A 21,245-nucleotide genomic window follows, 5' to 3' on the forward strand; every position below is an offset into this window, starting at 1 on the left:
GTTGAAATGTAATAATAACTGTTGTTAAGCAGACAGCAAATTCGAAACGAGCCAAACCACAAAACGTACAAAATGCTGTGGGTGAGCCGTGGCACAAGAGGACGCAGACAGACAGAGAGAGAGAGACAGAGAGAGAGAGAGAGAGAGAGAGGGAAAGTGTGAGCAAGGCAGCAGGAGGAGTGTGTGTTGGAAGTTGTATGGGGGGGCCGGAGGTCAAACCGAGCAAATTTGCATGGCTACAGTGAGAAACAAAAGTATTTGCATATTGTGCGACTGCTCTGACGTCAACCCACAGATAATCACACGTGCCAGGGCCGTGTGCTAACCGTTGTTTCTTTATTTCCGCTTGCTTCGTTTCCTATTTTGTTTTTGTGACTTTTATTTTTGTTCCCTGTCCGTCTGTCTGTTTGTCTGTCGGTTTGTTTATTTGTTTTTCTATCTTTGTTTTGGCTTATTTGCAGGAGCTTTTAATTTCCTACACGGTGTGCTGTTTATGATTACACCAAACTACCCGCAGTGCCCAGTGCCAGCAGATGGAGTTGGACCCGGAGCAGGAGCAGGAGTCGAAGGAGTCGCTGTGGTAGCACTTTCGATCTCTGTCTGTGGCATTTGGATGATTAATGTGTTTACACAAGCAACGAGCGTTGCGGTCGAGTCTGATTTGAAAGGGTTAAAAGGCGTAAACACACACACTCACACACACAGACATACACACACGGACGCACACTCATTCAACATGCTGCGTGCCCTTTGTGTAATTTTATTTATTATTCTTTTCTTGGAATTGACTCTCACATGGGAGCAAGATATTAAAAATGCTCTCCTTTGCCCTTTTGCTCATATTTGTTTATTTTAATGTGTGTGAGTGTGTGTGTGCTTGGTTTTTTGTTTTTATTTGGCTGTGCGTCAACAATTTAATTAGTTAAAAAGCCAAAGGCCTCCAGTTCCATGTCCACATCCACGTCCATGCGTTCCGTGTCTCGTCTTGTGGCACTTCCTTTGGCCATGTCTGCCATTTACTTTCATTTCGCTAAGGCGCTGTCGCATAATCTTTTTGCACCATGTTAAGTGGCTGGAATTGAAATTTACGATTGCAAGCAAAGGTAACGCAAATAAATGTGTGCCAACTGGCGACTGGCCATGGGCAGAGAAAGGCACGTGACTCACGAGGTACTATATAAGAAGGTGTATATGTAAAAGCAAATATTATTTATGAATTAAGTGAAGGAAGTTGTTGTTAAAATAACAATATATCTTTATATGGAATTTCCAAATATTTATATTCTATCTGCATGTTATTACACTATATTCCTTCATCATTGTTTAAAAGAATTTCTTGATTAAATAAAGTGGAGTCAAAATATATAAATAAATTAATTAAACACGGAAATTTTGTATAATTTATGTATTCATTTATGAAGCTATTTATTGCTTTTATTTATTTTTAAAATGTAAAAAACATTATTTAAAAATTCAGACAAATATTTTGTTAGAATTATAAATATATTAGCATCATTTCTGTATTTATTTTTAATTAATTAATTATTGTATTCATTTATTAAATAGAGGTATTTTATTATTTTTATTTTATTTATTTTTAATTATTTTTTATGGTTATTTATTTTTGTTATTTTTTATGAATTTATTTTTATAGTTTTTATTTTAAATTTTGTTTTTTAATTTTGCTCCTGTCCTTAAATTTATTTATTTTTATTTATTACATATTTTGTATTGAATTGCTTCACTGATTTAAATTAAATTTAAATTACATTTATAAGAAAATATTTACAACAAATATTTTAATTTTTGTGTGAGCTAGTTATCTATTTAGTAAGAGTTGAGTTCACCATTTGCAGCTTTTCTTCTCCTCTCTGGAAGCACGAGCAAAGCCAGACAGATCGCCTTCGGCTGCCTACTCAAAGTGTTATATTGTGACATAATTATAGAGCATGAGTGAGCATAGAGAGTGCGCTAGAGTGCTTGCTCTTACAATTCATAGGTCAGTCATAACTAATATTTCATCAGACATCAAAAACCTGCTCTTCTCAGTGCTGCATATATTTATTTAAAATTATTAAAAATACATTTTGCAATGAGTGGTATATGCATGATAAATCCATTCGTATCAAAAGCTCTTTAGCTAATATTAAAATCCATCAGGGTAAGCAGTTTGTGTTTGTGTTCGTGACACGAGGCCATATCTAGGGTAAGTTTTAAATTATTTAAGTGGCCTAGAGCCAGGCCACATGCGAGTCGTGTTGCCAGGTGCGGCTGGCGGCGGGCAGGTGCCAATATTAAATAGTTTAAACGAGATCGTGGAACTGGGCTAGGTTGGGGTCTCGCTGACTTTATGGCCATGATAAGCAGCCGGGCAGACCCTTTTGATTTGGTTTAGGATTTGCGGTTGTCGCTGCCTCAGTTGATATACCCCAGTTTGCCTTTTCAGCTCGTTAGTTATGCGCCCAGCTGGGGTCGGGGCCATACGAATCCGGGCGTCCCAGGCGGACGGAGTCGACGCTGCCACTGCCACTGGAGCTGGGCTTAAGGTTTATTTAAAAGGCCAGTGCCGCATGTTTGGGGTTTTGTGTGTGTTTTAATATGACACCTTTGCCAATGGTAATTTATCACCTCAGCACAGGGGACATATGCTTTGGGCCAGCCGTCGTCGTTGTCAGTGACCCACTCTCTCTCGCTCTCTCACCCTCTGTGGGTTTGTTTTATAAACACTGGGGGATTAAGCCAGCAATGACTTTAATGTGGGACCAACTGATTCTGGCTGGCAGATAATTAGTGACCGTCCAGAAGATTTATGCATGCGTGTAAATGGCTTAAAGTAGCAAGCAAATAAAATAAAATGAAATGTAAACAAGCTAAGCGTCTAATTAAATCGCAGCAAAAAGCCAATGGGGCCAACCCAACTCAGAACTATTAGAGGCGTTGCCAAATGTTCCATCAATCTGCTCAGCGGCCTGGCAGCTGGCATTTGGCAGCGGTCATAGTCGTAAGGCTGACATACTTGGGCCTGCATGTTAATTAAGTTTGGCCCCAGCTAAATGTCACCTGCTTTTCGTGTACCTATATCAACGGTAAAACTGTCATATTAGAATGGCTTAGGCTGCTTAAAAACTAAAGTTGAAAGCCGAGCGGTGCAAACGGGCGTATGAGTAATATAAATGTGTATAAATTTCAATTATTTATAAACATATACCTATATATATATCGCTTTCATTCAGCTTACATTTAGTTCTCCCTTTTTGCCTCGTTTTTTTATTTTTTAGATATTGGACACAGATGAGATTATATTCGTTATTTTATTTTACAATTCATTGGATTTGGCATTCTGTTTGCTCAACACTTGGCCAAAAACAATTGCAAATGCAAATGTTGCTAAATAAATTGTGTTGAATTCGTTGCAAGTTTTGATTTCATTTTTTGCTGTGGTGAAATCTCCACAAAAGCAATGCAAATTTTAATAACACTCAAGTGTGTGTGTGTGTGTGCGTATTGCAATATCTATTTATTTTGTTATTGAAATTTTTGCTAAAAACTAAACAGTTGCTGTGAAGAGGTAACAATTGTTGTTGTTGTTGTTGTAGTCCAACGACCATTGGATTCTTGTCGAATTATTAACCAATTTGTTGCTGCTTTTTACTGCATTCTGATGGAGCTTAACGGTGCCCTGACTTCATTTCGTATGCATGACATGTAGGAAGCTGCTTTACCAACGGTTGAGTTTTGGTTGCCTGGTTTCCTAGTTGACTGGCTCACCACTCCAACCACCAGCACCCACCACCATCATCATCATTATCATCATCAGCATCAGCATCATCATTAGCAATGGCAATGGCAATGGCAACGGAGCAGCAACCACGACTGCCGCAGATCAAAGAACTTTGACAAAAATTAAGCTCACCTATGTATTTGCCACGTCTGCTCTAATGAGCCATAAAAATGAGGCCTAAAGGGCAGCCGACTTTGCTCCGTTTCCATACGCAACTCTAATGGCTCTCTCCCTCTCTCTCTCTCTCTCTCTCTCTCTCTCTCTCTCTCTCTCCTGGCTCCCTCTCCTGGCTCCCTCTCCTGGCTCCCTCTCCTGGCTGTCAGCTCAGATGTCAAGCAACCAGTGAAACGTGTGTATCCCCCTACGGAAGCTCAATGGAAGCATATTGATTTATATACGGCGACTAGACAGAGCTCGTGAAAGGATTGCGTGGAGGTGTAAGCTTAGGAATTATCCACATTTTTGTTTAGTCAAATTGCTGGCTTAAGTAATTAATTTGACGTTACAGCAGAATTTTAATTTGAGTTTTGTTTATTTTATTTTTATTTTATTTTTATTTTTGGCTTGGCTTATTACTTTGCTTCAAAATATTTTAATTAATATGCGGTTTTAAAATATTTTACCAATTTATATTATATGTAGCAAGTGTCCAATAGATAAGAATTTATTTTAGCCATTATTTGGATTCCTATTCGATTATAAAGATTTATTTTATATTTTTAAGATAAGAGGAATCGTTATTTTTTAATTGCAGATCAAATATACTTTGATAGAAATATATTATTAAAGTTTTATATTTTGTGGTAATTTTCTTGCCTTTCTGTGAATATTTCGTCTACAATTCCTGCTCATTTTATAAACAAATTCGAATATCTCTCTCTGACAAATTCCATTTATTGTTCTACTGCAGCATCATTTAGAACTATGTCCAATACGCCAGACATTCTCAACTTTGCGATCACAAATTACTTGACAGCTGCGAAAAAAAGTAAATATCAGTATCTGTTTTTTTTTTTCGCTTTGGCAAAGTTTTGGCTGTTGTCAAACTTTGCATGCGACTGTCGCCGCGCAAAAAGCGAGAAGTAAGGAATAAGAACTAAAATATAAAATGGAAATATTGTGAGTACAACATTATGTTAATAATCGCAAAACAATTTGTTGTCGGGCGCAGTCGTGTGTGTGTGAGTTGTCGCTGCTTTGTATTCATTTCGGTATCACTTGGCTGGGCCGTGTGAGACTTGGCGGCGTCGCGGCGCGTCGGTGCGACAATAAATCAAAGTTTATAATAATAATCTCAAATTCAAAATGGCTGGGCCAAAGTTTTTAAAGCTGCTGCGGCTGCGGTCTCAAATTATACAGAAACTTTGAACTCCCGCTAAATATTTGGACAACGGACAGCAGCAGCAACAGTAGCAGCAGCAGCGGCAGCAGCAGCGACAACCCTAAAGTAACCCCAGCAACTGTTTTATTATTAACTTCATTTGCTGGGGAGCCACAAAGCGGCAAAGTTTAACTTGCACTACACCAAAAATCGTCGAGTACAGCAAAAGAAGAAGAAAAAAAAAATGAAAGACATAACATAAAATAGCAGTTATAAAAAGCGCACGAAACTTGTTTGCTCAAGAGCACCAAGTAAAAAAAAGAAACGAGAAAAAAGAATTTTATTAGCCACTGCCGTTGCCTTTTGCGGCGCCCGGCGTCCCAAACTTTTGCCAGCGTGCAGAAATACTTATAAGAAAATCAATCCCTACGGCCAAGTCAGGAATTCTGAGTATTTTATTTATCAACTCACGCAACGCGCACCGAACCCACAGAAAAAAAAGAACAGCAGCAGAAGCAGCAACAGAAAAAAAAAAAAAAAATGAAAATACAAAACCGAAGAGAGAGAGAGAGGGAAAAAAAGAGAAATGCAACCTGAACAATTTGCAGAGTTTCAATTCAACTTATGAAACAGCCCGCGGCCATATCGATTTCACGCTTGACGCTAAGAAAATTAACTTTGCCAAAGTAGCAGCGGCAACTCCCAAAACCAACAGCCGGCGGGGGCGTGGCGGCCCAAGTCGCCGATACTTCGATGCGTATGACAGTGGGCTGGCGATGCAGGCGGAATAGAAACAGTGAAATGGTAAATGGGAGCAGCAGCAATTCCTAAGCCCTGCACGTACACTGGGACCCGAAATATTGTAAGTGATTTGGTGAAGTTCGCTCCACAAACACACACACACACACACACATGCGCGCGCAAAAAAAAGAAAAGAAAAGTCAGTCGCAAAAAAGTTTCCACACACATGTCCAAAGGTGTTTCCAGCTGGAGCTGGGCGCGTGCTCGCAATGCAAGAGACTCGCTTGTCTGGGATTCTGTGCGCCTAATTTGCGGCGAGGGGGGGTAGAGCGGCAGAGGCTGTGAGGCTGTTAGGCTGGGTGCAGGAGCCAATTTTCATAATTCACTTGCGCCCGCAGTCAGACTTTGAACTTCAGCTGAAAACTGGTCATTAGCCGTACGCATTGCAAGCACTTTTCAAATGTCATTTGCCATTTGGTGTGGCAACGTTTTTGTGGCCTGTGCCCCATGCTTCAACTTCATTAGGCACATCAGCGGAGTGTGTGTGAGTGTGTGTGTGCGCCCAATGCAATTACTGCAAAAGTTCGCGCAAACAACTTTTTGACTTTGCCGCGTGAAATTCAATGAAATCGCCATTATTTGGAGCAATGGACAATGAACGCCATGCAGGGTATTGGCTGGCGGCAGCAGATAATGGCGGCACGGGCCGCTCAGCGCTGGTCAGCACGGCGCAGCATACAAAATGTACGCAGACAACAATGAGCTATGTCAAAGACCACATCGCGCTGGCTATGGACGGGCAAGATGGGAGTGGGAGAGATAGAGAGGTCTCCTCTGCTTGTCGAGGTTTTTCGGGCATCGCTGCAAATTGGAAATGCGAGCATAATGTTTATTGGAAGGACGCAGGATGCAGCGCCCAGCAAACCGCACCAAATTGAGTTGCGCGACATTATCACCAGTGTCGGATGTGTAAAGTGAGCCGCCTGCTCCACCAAAAGAGGGGCGTAGCGCTATCGCAATCGTCCACTTGCGTCCAGTTGCCATATCGGGCTGAACGTATTGCTGATTTATTCACACAGATAGCGCACAATATGAAAGGGCCCGAGGCGTGCGTGCTAATGCACCATAAAACTTTCAATGTCACAGTTGCAAGATTAATTGGGCCTGAACTGAAAATTATGCACTTTTAAAAACATATATAAATAAGAGTGTTTAGGTAGCGGTATAAAAGGCCAGGTATGATCGTTTAAGAAATAGATTAGATTGAAAACAAAATAAAGAAGAAAAGTTTTAAATACATTCTTATAACTTGTTTATAAAATTCTTGAAAAAATATGAAATAACAAGGGAAAAAAAATGAAAATCATATATAAATTTTACGACTTAGCCTATTGACCGTCAATACCTAAATTCTAAAAAAAATATTTATAAGATTTTTTTTTTTAAAGCTAAATTTCAGTTTTATTCTTATAACATTCATAAAAAATTATAAAAATGTAACAGTCCATACTCCATATCTCTAGGCAGTTGCAATAACCCAAACAATTTTACCCTATGAAAAACCCTGAATTAGTGAATTTCTGTTATCGACCAAGCACACTCGATGCGGGCCAAAAATCTAGCAGGGCAGCAGCAATAGAGTGTTGCAAACCGCAGACTGCAGCAACATCTACAAAATTACACAAAATTGGCCAGCGAATTGCATTTGGCTTTTGGTAGTTCGTGTTGCATTTGCGAGTAAATTACTGCAATCGGATTCAATGCATATTACGCATACGCCGCTTGGTACATGCAAAAGTTAATGCAAGTAGGCTTAGTATGAAATATTTAATTTAAGTAGTTTTAAGACACGCTAGTGTTGAAACTTTTGAAAAAGATATATTAATAAAATAAACAAAAAACATGTTGACATGATAATAAATTAAATAATCATAGCGAAACACTAAGTAAAATAATAATATATATAGAAAACTTTTATTTATAGTTATACTAAAATTTTTAAAATTTGTTAAAAAAAACGTTTTATATTTTTATTCGTATATTTATTTATTTATTAATATATTTTTTAATGTGCTCTGTTTGGCAGATTAGCTAGCTAAAGCATGTGAAGTAATATTAAAAATAAGTAAATAAATATATGTGTATATACAAATAAATATAATTCAACTGACTGACTATCTATATCTTGAGTTAATTAATTAAAACCTCTTTTTTATGAAGAGAAGCTCTGGGGTTGAGGTAAACATAAACTTTTTAGCTCCAACCTAATGTAGCTTCTTCACTTTAAATTACATCTACTAGATTGCATTAGATTGATATTTTAATATCTTAAGCCAACCACACATTTGTATTAGCTCCATTTTTATTATCCAACCCGAGGTGACTTTTCTAAAAAACACCTTAGTGTCGTCGAAGGCAATGCACAATGAGCTAATTGTAAAAACTGTTTTAATTGGTTGCGTCTGCACTGAATTACAAGAATTAACTAGCACACTTGATTAGTTCAGCTGTGCGCAGAGTGCAGCTGCGACTGCTCAGGTGTGCGCGCAGCCAGGTGATGTGTGTGCCAAGGGGTGGGGGATGCTCGGGGTTGGGAAGTGTTAATTGCATTAGTTGTCGCTGTGGGGCTTGTTGAGTTTTTCGCTGGCTGCTTATTAAAAATCAAATCGATAATTTACGTCACACTAATAGCCCAATTACGCACACATTGTATGACCGGCTTTGGCACACTCAATGAACCTCATTAAACGTCGAGTCTGCGCAGCGAGTCTTAAACAACAACCGAGGGCAATTGCCGGCACCAGTTATTTATATTACGATGTCAGCTGGGCGACTGCAATTTGTGTGACAAAATAAGTGCGATGCTGGCTGCCAACCGGCGGCCACAATAACAAATGATATGCTAAAGCCACAGCTCAGGACAAAAACTATGACGCGGCAGATGGATCAATGACTGCAGCGCTGCAACAGTTGCTCGACTCGCGATTACCATGGATTTTGAAGACTGTGTCCTGAGTATTTGTGATAGATGACTGCAAGAGATTAGAGAGACAGACTTGTAATTAGTAATTATTGTATTCAACTTAATGGAAGATTCTACCCATTTCATACTTCAGCAGCTCATCTCACATCGTATACAACTCAAAGGACTAACAGAACTAGATTCAGTTCTCTGAACTGTGGCTAGATGGGTCACCCCCCTCTGGCTTGCAAGTCATCAGTGCAGCGATGTAGTCATCAGAGAGACGCTGCATGTGGTCCTCATTAATTCCATACCCATTGCCCGTTGCTCGTTGCTCGTAGCTCGTAGCTCGTTTCCAGTTGCCATGTGTAGCTGGATTGGTGCCAGAAGTCATATAAATCATGGCAAACTACAGTCATATTTTAAAGATCGTGCAGAACCGAAAAGCATATTGAAACGTGAAGCGACTCTTGCAGCATACACATAAAATGTACATACATATCTATATGTACATAATTTTTTTCAATACTTTGTGCAATTTCCCGCACGGTTGCAATCAAAAAACAATTTTTATATGCAGCTTAAAGACCGCATTTATTCATCTCGAAACTTTTACCTGGCGTGGCGTGGCCTGGCTTAGCGTAGCGTGCGCCATTTGATATATCTGAGCGATAAAAAAGTGCAGATGTTGCATTTACGTACAGAAAAAAAAGTAGCATCAAATAGTATTACGCTGATAAACATGTTAAAAACTCGCTGAGGGCTGTATCAAGCGGCAAATAGTTATTCGCCTTCTGCAACTACTAGGGAATTGTTGATAAAGTGCAGAGAAGAAGACATTCGAATGGTTGATTTGGACAGCGAGTGTGTGAGCTCCTGCAAATGTTAAATAACAAATTTATCAAAACTTAATGTGTTTAAAGTGAGTGTGAAGTATACATTTTGAACGGGGTTAAAAAATTGAAATCGAGTGCATACGAAGATATATTAAATTATTAAAAAATAATTGAAAATATAATAACAAAAAAAAAAAAATAAAAAAAAAATAAAAAAAGTAAATAAATAAATAAATAAATAAAAATAAATAAATAAATTAGTTAAAAAGATTAATTTGAATTGAAGAAATAATTATACATTTTTTTAATTTATCGAAATAAAGATTGTAGCATTGCTTAAGAAATAACTTAATATATATATTTATATAGAAAATAATATAATTTTTTTTTTATTGAATTAAATTCAATTTATATTATTCTCACATTTTCTTCAGAATTTAACAAACTTGAAAATAAATATGTATCAGAGATTGGATATATGTATAATGGGCAAATATACTGTATATAAAGCTACAATAGCTTAAAATATTTACGACGTTCTTAAGAATACTTAGAAGATGTATGCATATCAATCAAGAGAAAAAAAATTAATCAATCAAAAATAATATATTAATTTTCAACTATTCCATATTAAAAATAAATTTTAATAAAAAATATAAAATATATAATATTTTTTTTTACTGCAACACATATGTAAATTTATCTAATGCACTTTTAATTTTTATTGGCTTTTACTGTGCTTAGAGTTTCTTCCTAATTCGCATTTTTTAGTTACATGGTTTCATGGCTTTACAATATTTTTACATTTAACCAGAAAACAAGGGGAAAAACAACACATGTGAATTAAGCTCAGGGCCAAACTGGCAGACAAAACTGATTAAAATATCAACGCAACATGTCAGGAAATCAGCGACAGAGACTGAAATTCGTATTCGTCGTATTCGCAGTCGTAATCTAACTCGCACTCGTATCCTCCAGTGGGTTGTGGTCTCTGTGTTGTGGAAACATTTTGCTCTGTTTTAATTGCTAAACATTGTCAACACAGATTTGCATGGGCCGGCGGCAAGGGCTGCGTTGACAGCGTTATTAGTTGGAATTTTGGGTACTGAGCTGGCAGTTTATGTGCTCTCCCCTCGGCCGCTCCATAAAATATTCATGTTTGTGAAATATTTTTATCAAAACATAATAAACAAATTTGCATTTTCACTTCTGAGTATTTCTTTTGTTTCATTTTTTTTTTTTACCGTAAATTCGCATATTTTTTGCTCTTCTTCTTCTGTTTTTTTTTTTTTTTTTTTTTTTTTTTTTTTTTTTTTATGTTAAAGTTGTCCGCCGTTTCATTGTCGCCAGTTTGTTGTGTCACCACACAAAAGTTTTTTGATTAAATATATGAATGTGCAGCATTTTATGAGGTTCCATATTTCGTCCACTATTTTTGTTAAGCCACATCAAATTAAAGCAGCATTTCATGCTTGACTGTACAAATTGTAAAGTTAATTAAAAGAGAACTTGTTAAATAATGAGCAGACAGCATAAGGACCACAACGTGAAATCCGATTCACCAACTTTAGTAAGAGAACTTATTGCTTAAAATGGCTTAGATATAAAACATTATTATGAGATCATATTTTGAAATATATGGTTATAATATAAATATCTATTTCGATATATTATTTGAAGCTTCTTTACCTGGATGGCCCAAAAGTTATTTCAATTCTTCTCCACGTTCTTAATATTTATTAATTTTTGTATATTTCATAGAGAACAACTCTAAAGATATTATAGATAATATTGAGATATCAGAAGTGTAATAGAAATAAGTCAGATATTAATGACCATGAATAATAAGCAAAAAGCAGCTCGACGATTAATTCTAATCAAACAAAAATTTAATTAAAATGCAAAGACTTCAATATGATTTATTATTTAATAAAATGTAATCAAATTTCGGATACTGTGAGCCAAATATATTGCATTCACTATATGCTTTATTCAATTTTGGTGTTATTCGTATAATGTATAAGCTGGAGCATACGTCTGCTCCTCGTGCTGCTGTCGCAAGAGCAATAATCATACGCCATGTTGCCTCCCTTTGCTATCAACTGCTTATGTGAGCTTTTCAATTTGTTTTGTTTTCCTCACACTCACGCACACACACACACATTTACCCAGGCAGATGTAGAGATATATAAAAAAATAGCAAGTTTTGCTTGCGCTGCCAATGCCATTTGGAGCTAAACTTTATATATTTTGCCATGGTAACGGTTATCATAGCCAGCAGCGGGTTGCTTGGAGTTGTCCTTTCAGCTGGACGCTTTCATCAACGGCAAGACGCGATTTGCTGCTGGCTGCTGGCTGCTGACTACTACAGTTGGCCTTAATAACAACACTTGTCGTAATATCATTTTTATGCCCCGGGTGGGGCTAGGGCTGGGGCTGGGGCTGGGGCCAAATCGTTTTTATGACACGCACCAGGCGCTGGGTCGGGTATTCGTGTCGCACTGTCTAGAGCCCGATCTCTGTGTGGGTGAGATAAAGAATTGATTTTATAGCGTCAAACATGCGATTATGAAAGCAAAGTGCTGTGTGCGGGAGCTGAGTGAAAGGCTCCAACTCCAGCTCCAGCTCCAAGTCAAAGGGTGTCACCTACTATTATAGTGCGATGCGGGTGTCAGGGCAATAAAAACTTTTCGCCCTTCCAGCTTAGTGCTGAGCCAAGTCAAAATACATACATATATTATTAATATCCGAGCCAACAAGACAACAAACAAACAATTTTGTCCACTTTTGTCATTGCCGCCTTTGGGCAACAGCAGCAGCAACAGCAACAACAATAACAATAGCAGCAGCAGCAATAAAAGCATATTTATGACGCGAGCCTGTGCACTGACCGGGGATCTGTTTAGTTGGCTATGAGACCGTTTTACATAAATCAACTAAATGTCCTCCATCGCGCATGTTAGCAGCTATGACTAATTACCACAGGAGACTGCCTGCCTGCCACAAATAAGTTGGCAAAGTCAATTAAAACTTCGGCCTGCTCCTGCTCCTGCTCCTCCTGCCTGCTGCCTGCACCTGCAGAGCCAAATGACTAATTTTACAAAATGCGAGCACTCAAATTAACGCGAGCGTGCAATGGAGAAACTCGACCTAATTAGATTTGATGCATTATTTAAAAAAGGATACACTTTTTCTTTTTTTTTTTAATATAATATATTTCTAATTCATAATTTTAATTGTATTTCGAGAAAGTCCTGAAAGAGTTTACATATATATATATATAGAAATAAAAGTTATTATAATAAATATAAAATAAATATGGATTATTATTATTATTATATGTTAAATAATACCTAATATTTAAAAAATATTAAAAAATGTAAATAATAATAAAATATTTTAACTTTATATTACATATTCAGGATTAGGAGGAGGATTTATTCATTTATTGTAGTTTACTATTAACAAATGCTATTATTGTCATTCAACCAACTGTTTTCGGATATTAATATAATGAATAATAAATAGGTCGGTCGTACCTTCTTCCCTTCGATCTGGATAGAGAGTCGTAGTAGAGCCGCACTCGTAGCGCAGGAACATGCATGCGCACGCTTGCAACTCCATGCAACCTCGCCTCTCTCCTACTTTACTCTAGAATACAATCACTAACTTCAGTAAAGAGCAAAGAGTCTATCAACACAAACCATTTTTGTATTAGCTCCCACTCAACTTTGTGTTGGCTCGGTTTCCTCGCTCTCAGACTCGATCAACGAAAATATGTGAGCTGGATATCAGTGAGCGATTCTTACTTGAGATCTTAGTATATGTACGTTTTAACACATTTCGCTCACTCTGCTCTGCAAATATGTACATGTAAATCTTTTAGAATACAGCAGCTTTCTTGCTTTTGCTCTTTCTGCTATCTCGTGCCCTAACAGGCATAAGTATCAGCTCTCTTAAAAATATATATACTTGAAATCTCTCTCTTCCTTATTTTTTTTTCTTTTTTGTTAAACGAATTCTTTATTAATACCAACATATCCCAACACAAAGTTTATTTTTTGCTCCACTTACAATAGAGAGAAGCACACGAGTTATTTCTAGCCAACAGCTGAGGGCCAGAAATATTTTGAGGGACTGGCGAACCCGGTGATTGCCAGCTTGGCGACGTTGTGATAGGAACAGCAGCTAATGACAGATTAGCGCAAATATTTATTTTAATGTCTGCCATAGCCGCGATGCGGTAACAACGGGTCCACACACGCACACACCCACACCCACACACCCACACAAACACACATTCGCACAGACAAGGCCTGGGATGGGATTGCGATTGCCATGATGTCGCACGGTTATTATGTTTAAGCTTTGCACTTGAATACCCTGGGCAATTGGATTTACGTGTGCGTGTGTGTGTGGGCGGGTGAGCCTGTCAGCCCTGCCGCTTCAGTGCCTTCTATTCGCCATTAAACACAAAGTCATAATGAGCAGTCGGTGGCTGAAATGGGTTAAAATAACTATTACTATGTGATACGTGAGGCAGGCGGCGTGTGGCTTATGTAATAAAAGTAAACAGCCAACAAATGGTGCTAGAAACTGCATTTATCAGCAGCAACTTGGCGAGGGCTGTGCACAGCCCCAAAGGGTCGCCACTCAAATTGATACGGGAAAGTTGATTTTGTTGTTATGGTTGTTCCAGTTGTGGTTGTTGTTGCTTTATTGTTTGTTAGTTTCGCAACTGGCAGCAATTATTCGAACAGCCACAGCGAGCGGGCAACAGCAGAAAGTTAATGACAGTTGTTGCTTTTGTTTCGCAAAGGTTATTGCAGGACATTGATGCTGCTAACTGTAAATAAGTTGACAATAAGTGCAAAACTTATCCACATCCTGTGAATTTGATAAACCATATTGATGCTTGCCTGACAGAGTGTTGAGCGAGTTGGTTGATGTTTTTGAGTAGTAATTGAAGGAATGAATGAGTAAAAGTTTCAATTGAAATAATATTTATTAATTTACTCAATAGACATTAAAGTAAATATAAAATTAAAAGTTGCTTAAAATAGAGAAATATAGAATTATATAATGGAACTGCATGTCTATGGATGTAGCTGCATACAACAGGTGTATATAAAAACTTTAATTGAATTCAGTATAGTTTAGCTCAAGAAAATATATGGAAACAATCCACAAAGATTCCCCTGCTCTAGCTAGTAAATATTACTAATCAGCTTAAGGTTTGCCGTAGATACTCGAATTTTGCATTATTAAACTCCACCATAGAAATAGTTGGCCTTAAGCTGCAGCTGAGCTTAATACGAATTTCGTTCTTACGCACTGTAATTAGTGGCTCTGCTGGCAGCTATTATATAATCAGAGTGAGCAAACCAATTATAATTAATACAGATGTATGCATTAAAGCTGCTAAAGATCAACCAAAGTTGTGAGCAGCCGGACCTGTAGGTACATAATAAATTACATTCATATTTATATGTTAATGTGTCTCAGACGAGCGTGGGGAATGTCGTAGATTTAAGCAAATGGCCAAGTTAATTATGGCATTCGAGTGGCAGGGATTGCAGCCAGGGCTATGAAAAACTTATCGGGCTTAATTTTCTCTTCTCTCGTTGCGTTGCTCGAAATCAGGGCACAAAAGTTAAGTAGGCAAAGATCAGGAGTTGACTGCGCCCTTTATGCAAGGCAAACAGAAACTGCTTACGAAACAAAAAAAAAGAAGAAGGAAAAGAAGTCAAACAGTCAAGGCGGCAGCAGTTTGTGTTGAACTTGCCACAGATTTGACTTTGTGCTGCTGCTGCTGCTGCGCTGCTCCAGATGTAGCTCTGTCCATTGCTGTTGCTGTTTTGGATACAATTTTGGGCAAAGTTTTTGCCTAAGTCATTTTTGGGCTGAGGCTGAGGCTGACGCTGGGCTGGGTGGGAGCTTGAATCGAGCCTTGAATTAATTATACATGCAGGTCACGTGAATGTGATTGTCGTGCCAGCAGTCGATAGCAGATTGACCAGCAGGCCAAATGAAATCTACGTAGGCACTTCAAACACGCCATTGACTCAATGCTCTCTCTCTCTCTCTGCATCTCCTTATCGTGCAATCTCTGACTGCTGCTTGGCATCATTGCCATGGCATTGGCCCGGTCAGATAAACTTGAGGACTTAAGCGGCTTGCATGTTTTGCTCACAGCTTAGAGCAAGAGCCGTTTTTAGTCCCCCCTCTCCCCCCAGGCCATGTGCAGTGATTGAAGCCGAAACTTTCGCCCAAATCCCCCAAACTAAAAGTATTTAACTAATAAATTATACAAAAATTGAAACAAATTCCTGCAGCATTTGAGTGGTTGGCCGGAGCTGCCGTGGGAGTTGATGCTGCTGCCCCGCTGCCCACTCGATGTAACTTTTCCGCCCGCTTTTGCCAAATTAATATTTAATTATGGCTACCGAAATAGTGCCTCGTCTGTATGCACACGTTCCAGCTAACTGGGCTGTATTCAAGCCATTTCTATGTAGCGTGCCGTTCAGGGCTAAGGCTAGACTTATTGCAGTATCTTAGCCGAGAGGCTTTTGCGGAAATTGCATCAACTGTGGCAGCTATTTGAAATGAGCTTTGCTCCAGCTGCACGTTCGACTGTGCCACAAAAGCAAAGTTCAATTAAAGCAGCCAACAGCGTAGATAAACTTACAATCCGAAAAATATTGCATACATCCAGGCGCCGGCTGCAACTTCTGTTATTGCCTGCTCCAAAGTAACACTGTGAAGCAGAAGTGGAGACTAAACAATACAAAAACCAAATATCGACGATGGGATAAGATATCCTGATTTTTATTTTCTTATCAATATAAATGGAAATTTAAGAAGTAGAATTTTAAATTAAATGAATGTGAATTGACTCACCTACTAGAGGAGACTGAAAGCTTATAATTATCATAATAATAGTTTAAGTTGATACAAATGTGTCTTGTAAATGAGTATACTTTGTGCAAGAAATTATATTAATCACTTTTTAAGCATTTAAGCTCATTATAAACACATTACAAAATTAAAAATGTTTTTATTAAAAAAATATAAAATAATAAATTAAATAAAACATATTAATGTTTAAATTAGAAATACAAAATATATAAATTTATAACACATAAATACGTACATTTAGACATAAGGAAATGCATAAAATGATTGTAGTTTCAAATTAAATTATAAAATATAAGTTTAAAATATGTGAACTGTGAAAATTTGAATTGCAATAAAAATTATAAAATAAATTAATTAATTAATAAAAAAATAAGAAAGTAAGTTTAAAAAAATAATTAAATTACATATCAATGATTAATTAAATTTTTAATAAACATAGATTTATTGAGCGAAGGACAATATGCACGTATTTATATATAACATAATTGAAAATTTATTATTACACAATTTTTCAATTACTCTATTCGCTCAACCTCAGCGGAAATTGAATGCTGAAAGATTCAATTATTTTTCCATACATTAAAAATAAAACAGCATTGAGGCCATTACCCACACTTGTTGTGCAGTGTGAAGTTAGGTGTAAGTCCTTGTAATTAATAGGCTGACAGCAACAGTAGCAGAACAGCAATAACAGCAGCAGCAGCAGCAGCAGCAGCAGCAGTTGTTGGTGCAACACCAAGCCGCTAGCATTAACAATCAAATGAATATGTAGTAAATAACGAAAGCCAACGCAACACAGGCCCGACGCGGGGTAACTAGCTGAAAGGTGTTGACACTGGCGCGGCAAGTGTTTGCCGTTATAAATTTGCATAGACTTTGCTTTTCAATTTGCTGGGGTCGGGCGCATATGCTGTGTCTGTTCATGAACTCTGTGCCAAGGGGCGTATGCGTAATATAAATATGTTTGAAACTCATGCATGCTTATTGCGCATACGTCGCGTGGCTGCCTCAGCTCATTTTGCTGAAATTAAAACTCATTACACTTTGCTTGCGAGGGAGTCAATTTTAATTTCCTGCCCGACAAACAAACAGAGCAACAGAATGTGGAGGCAAAAGCATTCGGCAGCTTTAAGGGCACATCAGGAATTCGGGCTTAACATATTTCTGCCGAAGCCATCCAAAGGCAAGTGGCCAGAAATGGCAACCACAGCAAGCGGCAGCCAAGGAATTCAAATAAAGTTCATGTTTTCGTCAACGCACAAGCTCTTTCGGTATGCGAAATACAAACACAAACACAAATGCTCGGCAGTCACGTTATAATTGATAGACACTTGCAAAACGTGTGCGCCACGCCCACAGTTGACAGGCCGTTCTTGTTGCTTTTTTGCTTTTTTCTATAAACTTTTGCCAAGTCGCAGGCCCAGTCGAAGGCGAAGTGGAAGTCAGACTCCGCGCGCTGTTTCAAAACGTCTGTCTGACTGTTTGTTAATAAAAACACAAACACAAATGAGCGTGCGTAAAAAATTCAATTATGGCACCCGAGTTGTGACAGGCGGACGGCTGGCAGTCGGACTAGCAGCCAAAAGGCACTTGGTGCAGAGTGGGGCAGGAAATTAAATAAACTCGCAGGTAAGTGTGCTACGCAAAGGAGAGAAGCACAAACATCCCGCGCCCTTCCCTCAAAGTGAACAATGACAGTTATGCGTAATTCCTCCGACTCGCCTAAATGCTTATCATTTAGCCTAGCTCCACAATACTGAGTATGTGTAGACCTTAATGTATGTGCGTGTGTGTGTGTGTGTGCGAGTGTCCTATTTAAACAATAAGAAAGGGTCTCGCATTTTTCAGTCTTGTGTGGCACCGCATGACATTGCGGTTGCAGCCTTTAGGACTCTGGCCGTGTGCACTTTATTTGTTTAATTAATGTTGCCTTGTAAACTGAAAAGTGTCTGCTCATCTGTCGACCTCAACCACTTGCCTATGCTGCCTGTCTGCCTGTCTATCTGTCTGTCTGTCTGTTTGTTATAGGCAAATAGACACTTGACATAAACATAGCCGGAGCTGAAAACTTGATTAAATGTGCCGCAGCAGCGACAGCAGCAACAGCAGTCACGATGCTTTCAGGATCTGTTCGCCTGTCACAGTGCGTGTGGCCACCAACTGACAGTTGCCACCTTGACACTCGCCATTCGCTGGCAGCTCTGGCAGGCTGTTAAATAAACAAACAGCAGGTATGACATGCACTTGCTTGCAGCCTGATTAAGAGCTTCAGCCCAGAGCAATGGCACATCCACACAAAGCGACCGAAAGCGAGCGAATTTTTAAAGTGCTTCGTTACCCGAGCAAATGTGAAACAGATTGGGGTGTCAAAATACGTAAATATACATATATTTAATTGATGCTGAGATTAAAGAAAATATGAGCTCTAATTAATAAATACAGATTGAGATACAGATACAGATACAGATACAGATACAGATACAGATACAGATACAGATACAGATACAGATACAGATACAGATACAGATACAGATACAGATACAGATACAGATACAAGACAGATTACAGGATACAGATACAGATACAGATAACAGATCATATACATATACGATACCGATCCAGATACATATCTCATGATAAACAGATACAGAATACAGATAATACAGATACAGATTACAGATACAAGACAGATACCAGATACAGATACAGATACAGATACAGATACAGATACAGATACAGATACAGATACAGATACAGATACAGATACAGATACAGATACAGATACAGAATCAGATTACATACAGATACGATACAGATACAGATACAGATACAGATACAGATACAGATACAGATACAGATACAGATACAGATACAGATACAGATACAGATACAGATACAGATAACAGATACAGTACAGAATACAGATACAGATACAGATAAAGATACAGATACAGATACAGATCAGATGACAGATACAGATACAATACAGATAAAGATACAGATACAGATACAGATACAGATACAGTATACAGATACAGATACGATACAGATACAGATACAGATCGAACAGATACAGATACAGATACAGATACAGATACGATACAGATACAGATCAGAACAGATAGATACAGATACAGATACAGATACAGCTACAATACAGATACAGATACAGATACAGATACAGATACAGATACAGATACAGATACAGATACAGATACAGATACAGATACAGATACAGATACAGATACAGATACAGATACAGATACAGATACAGATACAGATACAGATACAGATACAGATACAGATACAGATACAGATACAGATACAGATACAGATACAGATACAGATACAGATACAGATACAGATACAGATACAGATACAGATACAGATACAGATACAGATACAGATACAGATACAGATACAGATACAGATACAGATACAGATACAGATACAGATACAGATACAGATACAGATACAGATACAGATACAGATACAGATACAGATACAGATACAGATACAGATACAGATACAGATACAGATACAGATACAGATACAGATACAGATACAGATACAGATACAGATACAGATACAGATACAGATACAGATACAGATACAGATACAGATACAGATACAGATACAGATACAGATACAGATACAGATACAGATACAGATACAGATACAGATACAGATACAGATACAGATACAGATACAGATACAGATACAGATACAGATACAGATACAGATACAGATACAGATACAGATACAGATACAGATACAGATACAGATACAGATACAGATACAGATACAGATACAGATACAGATACAGATACAGATACAGATACAGATACAGATACAGATACAGATACAGATACAGATACAGATACAGATACAGATACAGATACAGATACAGATACAGATACAGATACAGATACAGATACAGATACAGATACAGATACAGATACAGATACAGATACAGATACAGATACAGATACAGATACGATACAGATATACAGATACAGATACAGATACCAGATACAGATACAGATACGATACAGATACAGATACAGATACAGATACAGATACAGATACAGATACAGATACAGATACGATACGATACAGATACAGATACAGATACAGATACAGATACAGATACAGATACAGATACAGATACAGATACAGATACAGATACAGATACAGATACAGATACGATACAGATACAGATACAGATACAGATACAGATACAGATACAGATTACAGATACGATACAGATACAGATACAGATACAGCTACAGATACAGATACAGATCCAGATACAGATACAGATACAGATAATACAGATACAGATACAGATACAGATCAGATACAGATACAGATACAGATACAGATACAGATACAGATACAGATACCGATACAGATACAGATACAGATACAGATCATAGATACAGATACAGATACAGATACAGATACAGATACAGATACAGATACAGATACAGATACAGATACAGATACAGATACAGATACAGATACAGATACAGATACAGATACAGATACAGATACAGATACAGATACAGATACAGATACAGATACAGATACAGATACAGATACAGATACAGATACAGATACAGATACAGATACAGATACAGATACAGATACAGATACAGATACAGATACAGATACAGATACAGA

General features: G+C 37.8%; 1 long non-coding RNA gene across 1 annotated transcript; it reads left to right on the plus strand.

Annotated features, from left to right (window-relative positions):
• The first annotated feature begins 2,042 nt into the window (after positions 1-2,042).
• On the plus strand, positions 2,043-2,869 carry LOC149091137 (uncharacterized). The gene is made up of 2 exons (XR_016197177.1): positions 2,043-2,206; positions 2,447-2,869. It is a non-coding gene; the product is annotated as an uncharacterized LOC149091137 (long non-coding RNA).
• Positions 2,870-21,245: the final 18,376 nt, after the last annotated feature.

Source organism: Drosophila navojoa, chromosome 5 (genome assembly GCF_054131105.1).
Source record: "Drosophila navojoa isolate 15081-1374.11 chromosome 5, UAZ_NAV_1.0, whole genome shotgun sequence".
Lineage (NCBI taxonomy): Eukaryota > Metazoa > Arthropoda > Insecta > Diptera > Drosophilidae > Drosophila > Drosophila navojoa.